The following is a 7,387-nucleotide window of genomic DNA, read 5'->3' as shown; positions in this document are numbered from 1 at the left end:
GTTCTTGCCTGGAGAATCCCAGGGACGGGGGAGCCTGGTGGGCTGCCGTCTATGGGGTCGCACAGAGTCGGACACGACTGAAGTGACTTAGCAGCAGCAGCAGCATGCAGAGTTTGCCGATAGGAAGGAGCAACCAATTCTGTTTTGTTGGGGGAGAGCCAAGGAGGGGTTCAAGGTGAGTCTGGAGTTTGACAGACAGAAAAATTAAGAGATGACATGAAATGAAAAACTTTTGGGAGCTGATATTCGAGATGTGCCTGCCTCCAAGGTGAGGGACAGGATGCTCTGGGACGGAGAAGGGGAGATTTACTTTTCATTTTATATCAGGTAGTACTTCTGAATTTTGCATATGCATGAGTAACTTGCCCAGAGTTCTACAGCAAGGTCGCGTAACTGCAAGTTAATGCTCTTAATCATTACACTATCTCCCAAATAATAATTCAGGTCCACTTGGAGAAGAGAAGAGAGGTAGATGTCTGATGGATCAAGAGAACGAGACTCAAACAGAATCCTTAGAGAATTCCTTGGCAGTCCAGTGGTTAGAACTCTGCGCTTTCACTGCCAAGGGACTGAGTTTGAAGCACGGCAAATGAAAAAAGAAAGAAAAGAAAAAAGTCAAATAAACAAACACGAAACCAGAATTGTTAGTTTGAAACCTAATCACTGACTGTAGTGCCAATGACTAAACGGGCATTCTGGGAAAGTCTATTGATTAAATGATGAGTGTGTTTTGGAAAGAGTTAGTTAGAAATTTGGCAGAAACATTTAAACAGATATCCTGTAGACCATTTCCCACGAACCTTTCAGAGGGTCTGTACATTCAAAAAAATATCCATAATAGTTCGAAAAAGCTACCTGCTGGACTTCCCTGGTGGTGCAGTGGATAAGAATTCACCTGCCAGTGCAGGGGACACGGGTTCGATCCCTGGTCCAGAAAGATTCCACATGCCACAGAGCAACTAAACCTGTGCACCACAACTACGGACCCCAAGCTTTAGGCCCCGTGAGCTGAAACCACGGAGCCATCTTGCCACAACTACTGAAGCCTGTGCGTCTAGAGCCCGTGTTTTGCAATGAGAAGCCTGCGCACGGCAACAAAGAGTAGCCCCCACTTGCCCCAATGACAGAAAGCCCATGTACACCAATGAAGACCCAGCTCAGTAAGAAAAAAAAAGTTACCTGCCTTTTCCACTGTGTATTCCTGTGATCTAAATTTTTCTCAGTATTTCATTTGCTAACATAGTAAATATCAATAGATAAAACCTACAAAACAAGAATTTTTCTAAGTTCTCAATAATTTTTAAGCATCACCAACTCAATGAACATGAGTTCGAGCAAACTCCAGGATATAGTGAAGGACAGAGAAGCCTGGCATGCTGTAGTCTGTGGGCTCGCAAAGAGTCAGACACGACTTAGCGACTGAACAACAAAGAAGTTTGAGACCCTCTGTTGGTCAATGGCTTTCAAACTTTTTCAACAAAGTCTTTCAGAGGAAACTCCATTTTTCATCATGATCTGTATCGACATATATATGCAGCTGTGTAATTGAAAGTTTCACAAATTCTGGCTCACTATTTGGGATTCACTCAGTGTTTTCTGTCTTATTTTAAAAATTAAAATGCTGGTAACAGTTCACTAAGTTGATCTCATGACCCACTAACAGGTAACGATCTGCAACTTGAAAAGCATGTCTCATCATTGTAAGTAGAGAAGAAAGCTGGAGCATTAGGAGAAGTCCCTCTCAACATAACGTAGTGTACACTTAATACTTGTTGAGGAAATGAATAGAGCAAATGTATCATTCTTCAAGCTTCCGGTTCTCCAATTTTGTATCATTTGTATAAGGCAAAGTGTATCAAATAAGGAGGATTCCTTATTTCTTATTGCAAGGGTCAAATAAGAAAAATGTAGGTGAATTCTCTTTGTATATTGCAAAATACTACAGAGATAGCAGGGTTTGTTGTTATAAGAACTGATTGAAGGATACAAAGACCAGTTGATTGAAGTGTACCAGTAGTTTTTAAAATCAGAAAACATAGATGTAACTCCTAGCTCCATCATTATTAACTCTGTGACATGGGTATTACTAAAAATAACTAATATTTATTGAGTGCTTACTGTATGACTGGTATGGTGCTAAGCTTTATTAAATGTTTATATCATTTAAAACTTACCATGACTTTATTCTATAGGAGCTTTTTTTTTTTTTTGGCTGCACCGCCTTGAGACTTGTGGGATCTTAGTTCCCTGACCAGGGATTGAACTCTGGCTGGTGACTGGAAGCAGTCCTAACCACTGGACTGCCAGGGAATTCCCAGTGGGCACTGTCTTATATTGTACTCATTTGACATAAACACATGGACACTGAGGCCTGGCGACTCTAGATAATTTACAAACTTACTTAATATAGACTTTTTGTTTGCCCTTCCAGTGCTGTGGGCTTAGTTGCTCAGTCGTGTCCAACTCTGTGCGACCCCATGGATTGTAGCCCACCAGGCTCCTCTTTCCATTGGGATTCTCCAGACAAGCATACTGGAGTGGATTGCCATGTCCTCCTCCAGGGTATCTTCCCAACCCAAGGATTGAACCAAGGTCTCCCGCATTGCAGGCTGATTCTTTACCATCTGAGTCACTGGGGAAGCCCTTCCGGTATCTAATGCTTTTTCTTCTTCGAAGAACACTAGATATTCCTCTGAGAACCGCCCCTCCTGCATATTTGGTCCAAGGTTCTGTGGCAACTCACTCCACCTCTTGGAGTTAGGGTTGCATTTGTAACTAAACTGACCCAAGTACTTCTTCTTGTGGGCCACAATGATTGGTTGAGGTGTGGTCATGTGACCTAAGCAACACCAATAAGAACTAATAACGCGGCTTTTCCTATAGCAACGGAAAGGAGGTGTCTCTTCCCTTTGGCATGGGACCTGTGAGCTCGGTCAGGTTCCTCTAACTCTGGAGCTGCTTTGGTCACCTTGCCAACAGTGGCTGAGAGGTCACCTGGGGATGAGTCAACGCAGGGTAGAGCTGAGATGTGGAGCGAGAGGGAAGAGTAAGGGAGGGAAGGAGAGAGAGAGAGAGAGAGAGAGAGAGAGAGAAAGTAATGATACACTTTGAGCCCCTGGATCCAGACTGAAGACAAGCAAACATCAATGAACTTTCGGTTACAAAAGCCAATACATTCCCTTTTATGCTTAAGTAAGTGGATTTAATTTAGCTGTTTAATAAATACTTATATAGTACTTACTAAATGCCAGGAATTCTTCTGCACACTTTACCAATATTCACTAATTTATTTTTCATAGAGAAGTAATATGGTTATTTTCATTTTTAAAATGAGAAAACTGAGGCAGGAGGGAGTTAAATAACTTGCCTGGCTCTCTCTTCAGACCATTTTCTTTGTTTGCCCCTGGAACTGGTCAGGATTTGATCTGACTCCAGACAGATCCAACACATTTACTCCTTTGCCAGTATTTCTCAAGCTCTCCTCATTTACCTCTCATCTTTATCATTATTTACAATATTTACAAACCTTTTATATTAAAAGTTTCCCTGGTGGTCCAGTGGTTAAGAATTTCCCTGCCAATGCAGGGGACATTGGTTTGATTCCTGGTCTGGGAAGATTCCACATTCCTTGGGGCAACTAAGCCCATGAGTCACAACTACTGAGCCTGTGTTTAGAGCCCGTGCTCTGCAACAAGAGAAACCACTGCAATGAGAAGCCCAAACACAGCAACTAGAGAGTAGCCCCCACTTGCTGCAACTAGGGAAAGCCTTCGCACAGCAAAAAAGACCCAGCATAGTCAAAAATAAATAAATTTTTTAAAATTAAAAAAATAAAACTTTCCCTTAAGTCAACTTCAAATCAATTTGCTTCTTTGATTTGTCCAAGCTGTACTATCAATGAGATGATGAGTTTGATGTCTTAGACATATTTCTCTATGAAAAAAGATGTTAACTAATAACACTAACATGTAAAATGTTTATCCATGTGTCAACTAAAATCACTGAGTACCTCTATCCCTCCTGTATCACCTCCCACTTCACCTCACTGATGCTTAGCTTCTTCATCTGCACAATAGGACTAATCATACATCCCTCACAAGGTTGTTGTTTGAAACAAATGAAATCGCTGAGGTGCTGCTTTGTTGATGGTGAAGCACTAAGCAGAAGGGAGGCACGACGGCCATTCAGATGGCAAACTCATCAAGGGTAAGGATGAGGACTTTGGTTTTTCACTTCTTCCATCTCATGCTAGTCTCCTTCTCTTGGCTACCTGCCAGCCTCTTGTTTGTCCTCAGGTGGACTCTGCCTTCTCCCATTGGAAGATTTTTGTTTAAGGATTGTCTCAACTGAAACATTGTTCCCACTGGGGCGATCTGTGTTTTTCAAAACTGGCCACAGCAGTATTTCTTGTCCCACATGCTCTGCTGGAACTTTGCTGTCCCCCATAAAGAGATGGGAGTCTATTTCTTCTTCCCTTGATGTGGAGTGGAATTTTTTCGACTGCCTCAACAAATGGAAGAATAGTAGAAGTGATGTCGAGTGACTTCTGAAGTTGAGTCAGAAAAGATGGTTTTGGGACTTCCTTGGTGGTCCAGTGGTTAAGAATCTGTCCTGCAATGCAGGGGTCATGGGTTCAATCCTTGGTCAGGGAACTAAGATCCTACATGCCACAGGGCAGCAAAGCCTGCATGTCATAATAAGAGAAGTTCCCGCAACTAGAGAAGTCCCCTTGAACCACCAATGAAGACCCAACATAGCCAAAAGAAAAAATGGTGCTGCTTCCACGGAGCTCTCTTTCTTGGGATGTTTGCCCTTGGAACCTGAGGAAGCCCAGACTGATCCATGTGGAGAGACCATTCGGAGAAGCCCATATAGAGGGGAGTTGAGGCCACTGACCAACAGCTTGCATAAACCACCAGATAAGTGAGTAATTAAACTTTTAGATGATTCCAGGTCTCAGCCTTTAAGTCTTCCAACTGAGGCCCCAGACACTGGTGTAGAGAACAGCCATCCTGTGGTGCCTTGTCTGAATTCCTGACACAGGGAACTTGTGATCGTAAAATAAATGCCAATAAGACTGGGGGAAATTTGATATACACCCACAGTTAAGTAGAATACCTCCTCTCTCTGCTTGGTTAGCTTCTCCTGAACCTCCAACTCTCACCTGAAATGCTTCCCTGGACAGGACTAGGTTAGATCACTGGTCATGATCTCCCATAGCATCCTCTATTTCCTCTTTTGTGGCACTAGCCACACTTGCCATGATTTTTTTCAGCATCCACTTTCACTATATTGTGAACCCTATGAAGGCCAGGACCATGTCTGTCGGCACAATCTCCAGCAGGTAGCCTGGTGGATACCTGTCCACAGGATGCTCTCAGTAAATACTTACTGAGTGAATGAATGGATATTTCGCCCCACAGTGCTGGACACACACACTGGGGCAGCAAAGTTGGACCCACCCTGGAGGGATTGGGAATTACTTTTGGTAACATTCTTGCTTGGGGTACTGCCTTGTCACAAGAGTGGTCTTGACTTACCATGCAAATCCTTTACTGTTGCCAGTATTGTTCAGTAACAAAATGTACATTTCAAGAAATTTCATAGGCTTTTACTTCCACTTCAGATGAAGAAAGTAGCAAAAACACCACTCCCAGCTTAACAAAGGGAAAAAGGCAAGTAGTCTACAATGTTGTGATTTTTCTCCAACCCATCCCAGAACAATGAAGTCAACTGAATTCCAAAGAGTGAGAGGCTTCTCAAAGGTTTGATGGGATACATACAAGTGTCACCTTCGTCAAAGCACAAGAGAAAGCAGCAGCTGCTAGAGAGGCTGGTGAGAAGAAATTAGCTAAAACTTTGACAAATTTTTAAAGACCAAGCGTGGGCTAGCATATCAGTGTGGTATGGACTGGGGCTCTGACACAAAAGGAGTTTTCACTCCAAGTTCTTATCCACAGGCCTCCAGTGGGTGCTCACTAGAAAGACTGAAAGCAGAGCAGGAGACCAGAGAACGCCCTCGTGGCATAGGTGTGCAGCAGGTAACTGGCTGCTGCTGAATGATGCAAAGTGAAAGTCGCACAGTCGTGTCTGACTCTTTGCAATCCCGCCAGGTCCTCTGTTCATGGAATTCCCCAGACAAGAGTACTGGAGTGTGTTGCCATTTCCTTCTCCAGGGAACCTTCCCAACCCAGGGATTGAACCTGGGTCTCCTGCATTGTAGGCAGATTCTTTACCAACTGAGCTACTACAAAGTCCCTTACAGTTTTCCAGATGCTTTCTTCTTTTCAACAAACCAAAACTTTAAGCCTTTGGGGGAGGGGAAGCAGACCCTCATGCCCGGATTCCTCCCAGCAAAGATCTATTGTTTCTGCAGGAGGAATAGCAGCAACACCCTTCTGCCTGGACTGGTGGGTGTGTAGCGAACACTCTCACTCCAAGACACAAGCAAGGCCTCACTGCAGGTGGGGGATGAGTAGAAGCAGAAACCCTCCACGTTTCCAGGAGGGGCCGGAAACAAGTTTGGGCTCAGGAGCCTACAGCAATACCAATCTGAGGTTTGGGAACACTATTGACCAACCAAAAACACCAGGCGGCATTTGGTGCCACAAGGAGGAGGGGCAGGGATGCTGAGAAGGCTCCTGCCTGAGGCCCAGATGCATAGATCCTGCCTAAGACTGAGGCTGGGTCAGGACAATGGAGAAACCCACCTTAGGTCTTACCATTGTGACCAGCATAGCATCATGTAAGAGGCAACCGCAGGCTGCCCCAAGGAGAGCAGGGAGACCTGGAGAAGAACCCTTGCTGGGTTGCAGGGTGCAGGGGTGGCTGAAAGCTGAGGGGGCAACAGAAAAGAGCTGGGGACGTGCTCGCTTCGGCAGCACATATACTAAAATTGGAACGATACAGAGAAGATTAGCGTGGCCCCTGCGCAAGGATGACACGCAAATTCGTGAAGCGTTCCATATAAAAAAAAAAAAAAAAAAAGCTGGGGAAATCCATTGTCAGTAGACCTAACAATAAGAAAAGGTAATGGAAGTTCTTCCAGGAAGAAGGAGTATGATACCTGAGGGAACTTGGGTATGTACAAAGAACTGAGAAGTATTGAAAATGGTAAAAAATAAATAGAAAAGACACTTTCAATCTATTTAAAAAATAATTTGCTGACTAGGACATCCCTGGTGGTCCAATGGTTAAGAGTCTGCCTGCCCATGCAGGGGACACAGGTTCGATCCCTGGTCCAGGAAGATCCCACATACTAGTGCACCACACTGCTAGAGCCTGCACTCTAGGGCCTGAGTGCTGCAACTGCTGAAGCCTGCATGCCCTAGAGCCTGTGCTCTGCAACAAGAGAAACTACTGCGACGAGAAGCCTGCACACCGCAAC

At 44.3% G+C, this 7,387-nt stretch overlaps 1 non-coding gene across 1 annotated transcript; it reads left to right on the top strand.

The window, feature by feature from the left end:
* Window positions 1–6,865: 6,865 nt before the first annotated feature.
* LOC133061115 (U6 spliceosomal RNA) lies at window positions 6,866–6,972 on the top strand. Its single transcript, XR_009693945.1, has one exon. It is a non-coding gene; the product is annotated as a U6 spliceosomal RNA (small nuclear RNA).
* Window positions 6,973–7,387: the final 415 nt, after the last annotated feature.

This window comes from Dama dama, chromosome 8, assembly GCF_033118175.1.
Source record: "Dama dama isolate Ldn47 chromosome 8, ASM3311817v1, whole genome shotgun sequence".
Classification (NCBI taxonomy): Eukaryota; Metazoa; Chordata; class Mammalia; order Artiodactyla; family Cervidae; genus Dama; species Dama dama.
This window is presented reverse-complemented; position numbering and strand designations above follow the sequence as displayed.